The sequence below is a fragment of the Rattus norvegicus genome, chromosome 19 (genome assembly GCF_021556685.1).
Source record: "Rattus norvegicus strain SHRSP/BbbUtx chromosome 19, alternate assembly SHRSP_T2T, whole genome shotgun sequence".
NCBI lineage: Eukaryota > Metazoa > Chordata > Mammalia > Rodentia > Muridae > Rattus > Rattus norvegicus.
This window is the reverse complement of record NC_141552.1, coordinates 2748175-2761380: the sequence shown is the minus strand read 5'-3', so window position 1 is coordinate 2761380 and position 13206 is coordinate 2748175.

Below are 13206 nucleotides of genomic sequence, written 5' to 3'. Positions count from 1 at the left end.
TTTGACTCTATTGGTCCTCCTGTGGAGTTCCTATATACTTCCTATAGTGTTCCTTCCCCCCAACTCTCTTATAATGGTTCCCAAGCTCCATCCCATTTTTGGCTGTGGGTCTCTGCGTCTGTATCAGCTGCTGAGTGGAGCCTCTCAGAGAACAGTTATGCTAGACTTGAGTCTGCAAACAAAACAAATCATCATTATCTTTCAATAAGCTAGAAAACTATTATATAATGTTAATGACTTATTACAGTGACAAAATATACTATATATAATTCTAGGATAAGTCTCAGCTAAGATGTATTTTACTTTAAATACATCAATGTAGATATAGCACATAAAATGCATAAAGCTAAAACATGCATATTAATATAAATAACTGATATAAAAGTGATTATATGATATAACATCAATTAAATATGATAATATGGAATTAGATATACAGATATCGATATAATATACTGATTATGCCGCATTAATATATAAAATATAAATATGAATAAATTCAATATAAATAATACAATGTCATTAGAAATCAATTTTATTGTATAAAATGAAAATCTAAGGTTTGAAGAGATTAAATGATTTTCCATAGTTATAACATTAGAACATATGATACAGCCAGATTCCAAGCAAAGGCTTCTGTCTCCTAGGTTTCAGAGCAGTGTCAGGATTGTCTTGAATGCTGTACTCTACTTAAAATTGTTGCTATTTAGATTAAGGAAACATCCTTCTTTAATTTTATGTAACTTTTCAGCATGTACACAAGGAGCACTGTGTGTCTACAGCAGTGTGGATTAAAATTTACTATTATCAGTATTCAGAAACCAGAAAGCACTAAACTACCCACTTCTCAAATAATTTGTCTCAAACTCGTCACATTCTTATAGTCACACATCACAAAACAACAAAAACATTTGTAGAAAAAGGTCTTGTATGTCCTGGAAAGGAAATATGGTTTTATAGTTTCAAATTATCACCTGAATCAGAACTATGGATGCTAATCTTCCTACCTCAAAACAGTAACGCTGCTATGCGTTTAGATTTTCTATTTGCTAAACTTTAGTTGACCCACCAGCATTATAGATACTTGCAGGAAAATTTCTAATATAGATTAAAGCTTAGGCTTTCACAAGGGCAGTCTCCCACCCAGCTCATCTAGGTTTACAGAGTCATTCTATGCTATAACCCAACAAATGGCCAGCTTCATAACACTTTGTCCTTCTGTGCTCCATCTTTACCACTCCATGTCTGACTTGGAATCTCTTGCTTGTGTTCATCTCCCTGGTTCACTCTCTGCTTGGGTTTCTACCCCCTATTTCCTGCCTACCTAACGGACTTCACATTTTTATTATAACCAAATGGCCGTGAGACAACTTCTAGATTTTCTTTTAGGCTAGTGAAGAAAAACAAATATGCACAAGACAGAAAACACAGCCATAGGCTATTGAAAGGACAATGCCAGAATCCTGCTAGCATTTAGTTCTGGGGAGGTTCAGAATTAACAACTGAAAAAAACAGAAATACAACTTTACCCAATGTAAAAAAATAGTCACGCCAACCTACACATCTATATTTGTAATATATATTGAGATATACTTTAATTATACATTATACATATCAATATAACACATTACTATATTATATTTTATATAGTATAACATATTACATACAATAAGTATATTTTACATATAATGTATAATATATACATATATTACAAAATTTTCCTCCTAAATATTACATTCTTTCTTTTCCTTTATTTTATGCTTTGTGGTATTGGGAGATAGCAATGAAAGGGTTTGTCCTGTTATTTACCCAAATTGAACAAGAAGAGGAATGTCTATGCTACTCTTTGCTTCTGAATGGACACAAGGGATACAGATTCCCTTTTCCTGCTTTCATTCATTTTTTGGAGAAAATTTGCATTCTATATTTTAAACAAGGCCTCAGAGTTTGAGTTGAGACATACAAAATGCTAGGATCATTGAAAATATACAATATTAATGGTTTTCTACATCCACTTCACAGGAAAAGATTTCATCTGTGGTAATACATGCCATTAGGTAAGTAGTAAATACTAGTCATATCAAAGACCTCCCGCTGTCTTTGGTGGAGAATTGCAATAACTGATAGTATGTAAAGAAGTATTTACTGTTGATAACTCTACAATGTCTTCATTTTCATCACAGTGAATAGAAAATATTCTACCTGCAAGCAATAATTATCTCTCAACCTTCACATGTATAGTTATGACCTAGAGTTCACTACATTCTCTCTTGAACTTTTCCAAGCCTGACATTAATAATCTCAAGGCCCAGCTAAATCACTCCTCCCTCCACTTAATGCCTTGTCTTTCTACAGGAGGTGGACTCTACGAGTTCCCTCTTTCACCTGTTGGGTATTTCATCTAATGTCCCTCCCTTCGAGTCATGGAAGTCTCTCACATTCCAGGTCTCTGGTAATTTCTAGAGGGTTCCCCCACCTCTTAACCCCAAGTTGCATATTTTCATTCATTCCAAAGGCCTTCAGGGGTTCTCTTCTATCCCCACCCACCAATACCTGATCATGTCTGACTTTGCCCCTCCCCTATCTCTTCTACTTAGCCTCTTCTACCCAGTTCCCTCCCTCCCTCTGCTTTCTAAGTGGGATTGAAGCATCCCACTCAGGCCCTTCTGTATGGTATCCTTATAGAGAAGAACCTTGCATGTTTGTCCTCTGAGAGGTCTAACAAGCAATTGACTGAAGCAAAGATACTTACACACAATCATTGGACTGAAGTTAGAAACCCCTGTGGTTGAATTAGGGAAAGGCTGGAAGAAGCAGAGGAGGAGGGTGACCCCATAGAAAGACCAACAATCTCAACTAACCTAAACCTCTCAGACACCAAGCCACAAACAAGGCAGCATACATGAGCTGCTCTGAGCACTCTCAACACATATACAGCAGAAGACTGCCTGGTCTGCCCTCAGTGAGAGAAGAGGTGTCTAATTCTCCTAAGACTTGAGGTCGCAGGGAATGTGGAGACCTGCTTGAGAGAGTGGGCAAGACAAACCTCCTTAAGACAGGGGGTAGGAGGAATGGGATGAGGAACTGTGGGAGGGCAGACTGCATGACTGGACAGTAAAAAAAGTATTAAAAAAGGAAAGAAAAGAAAGAAAGAGAGAAAAAAGAATGAAAGAAAGGAAAGAAAAAATCCTATGTCCAAGGAAGAGGGAGTTAGAAATTTCGTGGGTCTATTAGAAAGTTGAGGTTTTAATTTGGCGATTGTTACAAAAGATTTCAAGTCCTTAAAGTAGTGTACTACATAGAGAAAACACAGTGAGTGTTCTACTGTTTGCTTTGAACAATCTAATATGCTGACAATGCAATTAAGAGGAAATGTTAAGTCTCTCATGCATCTTCATTGTCTTGGTTCTAAAATATATTGCTTGCCCATTCACCTAATCTAGAGTGACGATAAAAAAGAAATTAAAATGGTATTGAATTACTCTTGTATGACTGAAAAAGTTCCTATCTTAAAGCTGACATCTCCCATGCAATTAATTTGATTGCTGATTTTGAAATTAAATAATTTTATAAGATTGGGTGTATTAATTTAGACATAAAATAGGTCTTTGCAAGTTCTAAAACCTCACAAACCTTGTTAGTACTAGCCCTCATTTTAGTAAAACACATCTAAAGTGTATCAACCTACCATAATTAGAAAGTACTAAATTGACTATAGTCTGCAATTCTGGAAACTTCAGATGTGAAGTATAGTTCTTGTAATTTCATTCACCAAATGAAAAATAACAGAACACAGAGATGTGAAGAACAGATTGTTTCTAATAGACACTATAAAATACCTTTACATACTGTTCAATGAATTTTGCTTGTTGGATGAAACAACTCACCATGTAGTCAATATTTGACTTAAACTCAGCATCCTCCTGTCTCAGCCCCACAAGTGCTGGGATTCTAAGTGTATGGCAACAAATTCAGACTATTTTAAAAATGTCTAAAAGTAGTTTTTTTTCCAGGTAAAACTTAGAAGAACAGGAATTATCTTTGGTTTATCAGATGAAGTAAATAGAAAACATGAGATAATGTAAAACATTTACATTTCTGTGAGAGCATTAGCATGCAAAGGAAGAAATGAAGCACTGAAATAAAGTTCAAGAGACTACGTTCTTCTGGTGCATGAGTTCAATGGAGTTTTCCACACATGAGAAGGAACATTTACCCTTCATTAAGGAGGAGAAATATATTCCTATATATGTATAAAATCACATGTAAAATATCTAGATGGCCAACTCTTCTACTATACAGAGTTATTGGTAAGTTTTCAACAAAACATTAACCAAATTTTCAATTCTATTTGCCAGTTTACATTAAAAATTCTGAGGAAAGTTATCAATTATGTCATAGCATAAATCTCCACTAAGCTTAGCATAGATCTTTAAAGGGGTATATAACCTTCTACAGTGAAAAATTAGGATTACTTGGCTCAAAGTTTCGTTATGCTTATGAGTAGTCTTAGAAAGCATGTAAGCCTAAGGGCTACCTTAACAGAGAAAATTTAAAATGAATAATGTGGAGAGAAAAATGAAACTATCTATGGTCCCTTTAATATAATTTAGTAGTGAACACATTGGAGGTTTCAAAATATATATACCCACACAAATTTACAATTTGCATTTAGAGGAAGTGCAAGCCAGATTGAAATTATGGAAATGAAAGAACAAAATACCAGTTTCCAGAGGACAATAAGCAAGACAAATTGTAAAGAGAAAATATGAATAACTACGTCAGGCAAAAACTGGAAGAAAGACAAGAGTTCCTAGTTAATAATTACTTGGGATAAAATATTCCCAGATGATCATTTCTTCCCTGCACAATGTCAGGGCTGCATTTAATGGTTATCATTTGTATCTGGCCATCCACAAAATTAAGTAGTTCCTTCTGTAGTACAGTTTTCAAGAGCTTTGGAATTTCCAGCTTTTAAATGAATCGTTCTGTTATTTGTGGCAATGCATACATTTGTTCACAACACTTGTCATGAATTAAAGTCTCATTAAAACATATTATGGCTTGCCATGCTAAATGAGGATAAAAAACAATTTTCTTTCAATTTTTCTGAATATTCACTAACTTGTCACTGCACATGGGTTCATATATATTTTCAACTTGAAGCACTTTACCTTCTACATTAAATCTTAAGACTTACCTTCTATATTACACTTTACCTTCTATATTAAATCTTAAGACTTATATTCAAAAATACCTGAAGCTGCACTCCTGGGGAATATAGTCCATATTTCAGCAACCCTTGAATTAGATATAGTGAAACTGTTATCTATGTTTCATTGGCTGTTACATAATAAGCTTTCCTAAACCAAATGTGTACTTTTCCTGTTTCCTCAGATGAACATTGTCTCCACCTGTTCTGGTTACAATACGGTTCTCTTCCTTAAAAGCTCCAGGTAAAATTTAAAACCAGCTAATGCTGCATGTATTGGTGTGCCTTACACTGTGTACTTGAACTCGTTTGTTGGGATTTCATAAAGGAAACCCACCAAAAACAGGCTGGTGATTTGCTGCAGTTTCTTGCTTCTTCCAAAGACTGGTTCTGATTGGCCTAATTGTATCAGCTGAGACATAATCACATGCTGAGGCAAGACACATGCTAAGGCAAGACTGGTGGAGGGCAAGTGGCATTTGGAGGGAGTATTAAAAGGACCTAATGGTCAGTGATGGAGGCTGATCTTGGGTTGCTTAGAGAGCCGTGCAACACTTACTGGTCTCCTGTTTTTGCTGATCTTCACTTTGCTGAAAGGGAACTTTTCCTGGCATTCCTGTTGGTCCTGGTCCTCCTACTGATTTGGGCCAAGGCTGAAGTCTGACTGTTTCTGCTAGGTCATGTCAATGCAGCTGCTAACCTAACTCTACCAAACTGGAGCACTGGTATATCCATAATGTGTTTGTGAATGGATTAAGCTGCTGCTGCTGACTCCAGTCAACTCAACTGCCGATTTCCTGACAATGCAAATAGAAATTGTTCCAAAGAACCCTTCCCTAACAATTCACTTTGCCTAGATCCTTTCTTCTCCACTGCCTCTGGTTGGTAGTGGGCTAAAAGGGAGGTTGAAACATATAAGAATCATCATTAGGAATGAGATTTCAAAAATTTAAGGTTACATCATTTGATATTTAATTGCTTTTAGTTTGTCCCATCTTTGCCATGTGAACCACAATGGGTAATCCTGCATATATGTTTTCTCAGTATCCGTTGGTCATATAAATCATCTTATATGGAACTGTTTTTAAATACATAAAGTGGAGCTTGCTATGCACTTCACCTTGTGTGTTTCTTACTTTGGAGACAATCAGTTACGTAAGTTATAATGGAGTCTATGTCTTCTACCCAGACACTCTTGGCTTAGTCAGAGTATGTTCCTTTCTGGATCTCTATCAAATTGGGTGGCTTTCAGTGTACACTAGAATATATGTCAGAAGATTAGAGGCAACATAATGTCCTTTTCATTTTTATTGGTTATTTTATTCATTTACATTTCAAATGTTATCCCCCTTCCAGGTATCTGCTCCTCAAACCCCCCCACCTCATTCACCTCCCCCTGCTTTTTTGAGGGGGATTCTCTACCCACTCCTAACTCACCAACCTAGCATTCCCCTATAATAGGGCACGGAGCCTCTGCTTTTCCATAGGTTATTAAAGATACAGCAGTTTGGATATTACAATCAAATGGATAACTCGGAATGCATCACATGTTAATATCAAAGACATTAATAAAGAAAACATGTCACACATTAAGCATTACTGTTTGTCTTGAATCCTCTGTAATACAGCTTTAAACCTTCTGCTGATCTTGACTCCATCTTCTTCAGGCATGTGCTTTGAAGATGTACAAATCCCCCCAGACTGGATAGGATTTTGAGTTTGGAACTTGAGTGAGTCTGGGATTGACTCGTTAATGAAGCATTTCCTAGACATTTAACAATATTCAGCATAGAAATAAATACTGTCAATTAATCAGATGTGAAATATCTCTGCTCTGCACTGAGAAAGAAATCATATTTAGTGTTGTACCCCTGGTTACTGCTGGATTAAGATGTTGATAGGCGTCAATATGCCAAAATATCTAAATCATAATGTGACAATCAGTAATGGATACTCTTTAAGGATGATGTTTAACTCTATCATCCCAGCCACCTCCCTTCCTTTGTGGAATAAAAGCTATATTCTACTGGTAAGGATAGCAGGTGAGGCAGGAAATATTTTGTAGGCTTCTAATTAGGCATCTTTCTCACTATAAAAGATATTAATATATAAGAATTTTTAATGATACCGTTCCAATAATTACGAGGCCCCATTTCAGTCAGTACTTCTTTTTTAAGTTAACCACTCTCTCATCCAGTCTTTATGAAGACATTAATCCTTCTATGAAGTGCTTTCAAAGAAAGCATGCTGATCGAGAATTCATAATCTATAAAATACTAGTAGTGACTATTTTAGCTTTAGCTGGTCTTATACTTTGCATGTGAAAATTTCCTCCAAACTCATGTACTGAAAGAATGGTACTGAATGCATTCTTCAGAAATATAACTTTTTTAGTGACTGGATACAGAGATTCTCTATAGACAGAGTCATAGTTTGAAGACAGTTTTGGAAGTTGTTTGAAGCTGGGAGATGGAGCATAAATGGGTCAGCAGCTCGTGTGTCATGCCTAGAAAAGTGTACCTCGTTCCCATTCTTGCTTTTCCTTTCAGCTTCTTGACCACAAGTTGAGCCACTTGCTCTATTTAATCACATACTTTTGCAATGATTTCCAGCCATATCAATGCTCAAATCAATGGGACCAGCTGACACCTCTGAAAGGATGACCTTTATCAGATCTTTGTCGAAGGGGTGCAAAAACTAACATTGGTTTTTGAAGGATAGATCTGTTTCTAGAATGTTAAATGGGCAGATAGAAAATACTGCTCATTTCACTCACTGATGAATTATTTGAGGGGGACCTGTGCAACACCACTTGCTTTACAGCTCTCAACAAAACATGAGTGCTTGTTTATTTTAACAGAGGGAAACAGATCAGATCGAAATAAGTATCAAAAGCAGACAACTTCATGATATGTCATATTGTAAGGGCAAGATGGTAAAATGTAGAACTAATGCTGGTTTGTCTTACGCTAGGAAGATTTGACAAAGATTCTCATTTGTTTTGTTGTTGTTGTGGCTGCTGTTGTTGTTGTTTTGAGTGGTTATTAGACTCCATTAGAAAGGTAACAATTTTGTTGAGGCAATACTCGAAGACATAAAAATGTTTTAAATAAAATAAGTTTAAACCTCAGGTGCGAACAATTAGTACAGAATGCCCAGTAGTCAGATATTTTAATCTGCAGGAAGGTGAATGGGGAATGGAAGGACACACCCAGAAGACAGGGTCAGAATTATAATTTGGAAGCATCTGTTCATGTAGTTCTTTTTTTTTTTGTATTTGACTTTTATTATAAGTAGGTTTAAAAATTTAACAAAGAACAGTGCGATTTTATAGGTAATACAATAATCACCCAGTATGACATGTTACAAAAGAACTGAGGAAGTACATGAATGGTTAGTAGAAATCCAAGATATGGCATTAAAATGGGAAGAGTACAAATAAGTAAACTCTTGGTTCTGCCTTCCTTTTAAATCTGGCTCAACAGAATTTCCTGATTGGTAACTTGTGGATTATTAAAAAGAAAAAAATCTTAAAAGCAATAGCTGTTTTTGGCTTTAGCATATGAAAAGGACCATAGTTGGGAAACATCACAGGTATTTAAGTTGGAAGAAGAACTTTAGAAGTTGTTTGAGACGTGCACAATTTACAAAAAAATAACAAGCAAAGTAAAACTGGATGTTGATATCTGTCCATTTGTCTTATATTTCCACATGAAAAGATGGTCATCAACTGATCTCCTTTATTTTGCCTTTCTTAACCATTCCCCTGAACATAACCAGAAGTGAACTTGATAGAATCAGTGATATTTACTACTTTGCTAAGTATAATTCTTCACACGAAGAGTTATTTGAAATGAGTTGTATGGTCCCTTAAAATTACATTTTGCCCCTAACCTGCTCAAATATTTGGCAAGACAATGGCCTTATCAACTCATCATGGCATCTTTTCTATGCTGAACTAATAATACATTTTTGGAAAACTCCATTTAAATGGTACAGATGATAATCTATGTCTACTCTCCATGGCACTCCCAAATGCACTGGAAGATGAGCCACAGGGGAAGCCCATATGTTGGAAAGGCATGCTTCATTTAGCTATTTCAACATGATGGCTGAGGGCTACTATAGATGGAACTGCTCAGAAAAGATTACATATCTTGGCTTCCGGCAAGGAGAAAAAACATAAAAAAGATGGTGCTAAGGGCTAAGAGTTTTATTGAAATTCTACAGAAGCTTTACAGGAAAAGTGAGCTCCTGGCTTGTTATCAGGTACCTGCATTTGGGCCTCCTGACACTCTATAATTGAAATTCACTGCCCAGCCTTTAGTCTATAAAAATGGTATGCTGTCATTAGCTCTGGCTGCTCCCTGTATTCTCCTGTCACTCCTTAGGCCAGCTTAAACCATCTCAGATGAAATAGCCTATTTCATGTCAGACCTCAGAGTTTGCAACTATTAAAGTGAAAAGCTAAAGCAGTGTTTAGCAATGTGCTAGAGACTAATACATGAGGTTTGGTGGAGAAATAGGAGTCTTTCGTTTTCAAAATTCTGTTAAAAATTAATGCTCTTACTTGGTACCATCTCTATTACACTACTCCTGTCAGAATGAGAATTATTACCTTTTTAATTGCACTTTAATTTAACTTGGTAATGCCACTTTCTCTACCTTACACTTGAAGAAGTATTTGAATGTTATTTCTGCAATAAGACATGTTAATGTAAGAATTACAAGCCCATATTTCACATTCATGATATGAGGAATTGAGGCAATTATACATTAGCCAAAAAAAGAAAAAAGGAAGTAATGAATATCACCCTGCCCATTTTTTTTTAAAACACCTGCGTAAGGAGGTCTGTGGTTAGTCCTTCTTTGAAATAGAAATGAGTGTAGTACTTGGTGCTCAGAGTTACATTGAGGTAGTCAAAGAAATGTTGTTTCCCTAGTAACCAATATTAGAAGGGAATATACCTCATTATCAATAGAGGCACAACAGGCTGGCTGTGCTTATTATAGTAATTGAATTGTCTCAGTTTACCAAATAGCAAAGAGTATATAAGTATGCACCTTCTTAGTGAGTTATGATGCCAAACTATAAAACATTGGAAGGCCAAGTTTATATCTTCTAATGTTACATTTCAGTATTATATTACGTGCCATGAATCAGAGTTTTTTCAAAGAAGAAATAAATAAAAGAAACATGAAATGATTTTTGGCAAAATTAAAATATGTTATTTGTGGACAATAGAAATGTGGACAGTTCTTAAGGATTCTCATTTTTCCTGCCTGTACATAAATTTTTCTTTTAGGAATTCAAAGAAATTTTCATAGTCTTTGTCAAGCCAAACAACAAGGTAATCAAATATTGGAATAATTATAATGTCTTAATTGGCTTCTGTATTAATGCCTACAGTACTCTTCTCATGATACCTTTGCTACCCCAGTTCCTTTATGGCTAAATTCTATTGTTTGGGGCTGTGGAGACAACTTAGTGATCAAAGTACTTGCTGCACATGTGCGAGGGCCTAAATTAGGCTATCCACAACTGATACAATGTCAGAGTTACTAGTCATAGCTTTACAAATATTTAACAATTTTTATATTTGTTACAATTCTACATTTCTAGAATATTAATTCAGAAAACGTATTGGAAAAAAATCAGAGTTGTCATTAAACATGGCTTATCTTATCCTTACATCTCTTTCAGGGACATTAATGATACATTTACATATTGATAAATTAATGAAGAGTTATGTGTTCTGTGAGTTACATTTTTTCATAAGATTAGTGCACTAATTAAGCTATATCACTTACGATGAATATATATATATTCATTCATACATATATATACACATAGCTACATCAATTATGCTATATCTTCATGTTCCAGTAATATATATGAGTATGTAGTTCAAAAATAGTCGTGTATTTTTTTCTTGTTCTAAACTAAATATAGTTCGATGTGGTAGAAAGATTGTTGAAGAGAAAGCACAAGCTATAAATTGAATAGGTTCCACTTAAATTCTAAATTGGTGGTTTTCAACTTCCCTAATGCTCTGACGCCTAAGTACAGTTTCTTGTGCTGTGGTAAAATCTAATTTATTACTATTTCATAGGTATAATTCTGCTATTGTTATGAATAATAATGTAAATATCAGATATACAGATGGTCTTAGCCCCCTGTGAAAGGGTTTTCTTGACCTCCAAGGGAATCATGACCAACAGGTGGATAATACATGCTTTAAATGAAGCCCCCAGGTTATAATGTTTTCTGTTATTTTGAGATAAAGAAATTAAGATGTACTTAAATGAGACAAAGGTATAAATTTTGGTAATAAAGATTTCTATAAAAAATAAAATCACATACAAAATAGCTTTCTATACATTGAGAATCCCCAGAGGCAGAAAAAAAAAGATAGTTGAATAATTCATAGTACTTTTGCACATTTCAGTTTTGATGTAGCGTTGGAAGTCTTATCTTGCAGGGTAGGCTTGACTTTTTGATCCTTTTGCCTCAGCCTCCCAGGTTCTAAGATTGTAGATGTGAGCTCACATTCCCTTCACTAACATAATTTCTTTATCACTTCTCTTATACTCATGACTATGTTTGATCTCACATACAAACTGCATATTAACTATCACAGTGAGAATATGCTCTTATTCAGTCAAAAATACAAAGCATATGTGAGTTTTCTGCCTGGTTAGAACCTTAGTAGAAAGGGAGCTAAGCAGGAAAATATGGATCTTTCAAAGAGGAAATGGAGGAATAGGACTTGAAGCAAGGTTATTCCTCTGAGGAGGGGCACGTCACGCCTTTGCTCACATTGTCCACTTCATATAGGAAATCAAAAAGGATGTTGTAGAAGGAAAGAAAAAGTGGGAGAAGGAGGAAATGGGGGAATGAAAACATAGGAACAGAAAAGAAAAATTAAAGAGCAAAAGGAGAGGATGTTGAAAATGAAGGAGAGAAAAATAGAGAAAGGAGAGAGGGGAAGAGAAGCTATGAGGACTTAGGGCAATTTACCTTATGGGTTCCTATTTGTGACCTTGACTCTACTTTCCTGCACACCATTATTTTGTAGTTATTAGAGATTCAACTTTACTTTTAAAGAAAGCAAAGAACAACAACTGTCAGTGAAGCAAAGTGCATTCAGCCACTTCTGCAAAATTGTGCTGTGCTCAAGGCTTAGGAATGTCTGTGCTCAAGTCAATGCCATCTATATGAAGAAGAGACACTCTGGGGCACTGAGCCAATATTACTCTGTAATGAAACATTTTCCATTTCTGTTATTTAAGTTTATAACACTTGGAGACAGAGATGCTACCTTTGCCATATCTGTGCACATAGGCCAAACTGGGGTCCTGAATGTTGTGGTGGTCCATGAACAATGATGCAAGAATGTCTCTTGGGGAAAACAATGGCCCTCAAAAAGATGAGGGAACCAAAATAACCTGGATTAGATAAACTATATTCTTATAAGATGTTTGTGAAATTTTACAAAGGGATGTATAGTATTTCAAATAAGGATCAGGAGACTGACTATGATTAAGATGCTCTACGATAAAGCTTTTATTTTGATTTCATTTTATTGAGACAGTCTTCTGAATTCCACCCTGGCCTGAAACTAACTAACACAGTCAAGGATCACCTTGATCTTCACACCTTCCTTCCTTTATCTCCAGTTTCCTTTGATTATATGCCTATGTCACTATGCCTGATCTTTGTGCTGCTAGCAGTCATTGATGAGAATTAATGCATAATACATTCCAATCTCAAATAAACCTTTTATTTCAGATAAAAACTGAGCAACTTTTGGCTATATCTTTTATATGCTTTTATGATCCTGTTCATAAAGCTCCTGTAGATATAACATTGAGATATATATCCTATCAATAAAAAATCTAAATTATGGAAATTGTGTTGCACAGTTTTAATCCGAGGACTTCTATTTGTGTCAGATACAAGCAGCTCTCTGAGTTCAAGATCATATTTTGTC